Source organism: Echinops telfairi, unplaced genomic scaffold (assembly GCF_000313985.2).
Source record: "Echinops telfairi isolate 266 unplaced genomic scaffold, ASM31398v2 ScPeMD7_2291;HRSCAF=2852, whole genome shotgun sequence".
Taxonomy (NCBI): domain Eukaryota; kingdom Metazoa; phylum Chordata; class Mammalia; order Afrosoricida; family Tenrecidae; genus Echinops; species Echinops telfairi.
The window spans coordinates 45,480,482-45,481,655 of NW_022106189.1; positions in this window are offsets into that span (position 1 = coordinate 45,480,482).

A 1,174-nucleotide genomic window follows, 5' to 3' on the forward strand; every position below is an offset into this window, starting at 1 on the left:
CCCGCTACAGGGAAGTGCTCCCACCGTCTGCTCTTGGCCCCTGTTGCGTGGCCACCCCCCTGCTGAGTGTCCACACCGTCTGTTGGCTCATGCAGCCCTCAGTTCACCTGTGTGCTTTTTTTTTCTATGAAAAACAATGATTTTTACTGTTTCCTAAGCACCAATTGTAAATGTTTTCATGTGTGTGTGTGCTGGGTGTGGGGAGGGGCCGTGCTGTTTAAATAAAACATGGCTTGATGTCTAAAATGCCTCTGGACCGTGCATCTGTGATGGGCACAGCTGAATGGTCTGTGATGTGGGGCGGGACAGCCAAGACCTTGTCACGCGCTCCCCTTGACTTCCTTGACTCCACTTTTACCCCAAGCGCCAAGGAGTCCTGGCGGGGGTTGTGTTGGGCTGCTAATCCCAAGGTCAGCTGTTCAAAACCACCCGCCGCTCCAAGGGAGAAAGACAGGGTGTTCTGCTCGTGTAAAGGTTCACAGCCTCAGAAATCCACAGGGGCGGTTCTACCCTGTCCTGTAGAGTCACTGCGAGTCAGAATGGGCACGGAGGCAGTGAGTGTGATGCTACCAGGTGAGCTGTGTCTGTCAGGTATGCTAATCACCAGGCTACATTAGAGGCACCATCTCAAGACAAGCCCAGGAAACCCCTGTAGGGGGTGCCTATGAGGGGGGACTGGCCCGATGGCAGCAGGTTTGGCAGGGTGGGCCCTAACACAAGTGGAAATGCTGTTAGCTGCCTTTGAGCTGGGACCCCGCTCACCGCAGGTTGGAAGCTGCCGGTGTGACCAGTGGCAGGCTGGACCGGTTATGATCTGTGGGCTTTTTTCTTTGGTTGATGTTCAGAATTGGAGCGCCAGGTCTTTCTTCCTTGTCTGTCTCAGTTTAAATGCCCTGTTGAAGCCCATTCAGCATCGTAGCAACATACATACCTCTGCTGGCTGACGGGCAGTGACTGCGTGAGGGACCGTGGCCGGGAATGCAGCTGGGGTCTCCCACAGGAACGCCAGCCCCCTGCCACCCAGTCAGTTCCAACTCACAGCAACCCTGTCGGGCAGAGCAGCTCTGCCCCCATTGGGTTTCCAAGGCTATCTATCTCGACAGAAGCAGACAGCCTCGTCTTTCTCCCAAGGAGCAGCTGGTGGGTTTGAACCACCGGCCTTGTGGTTAATGGC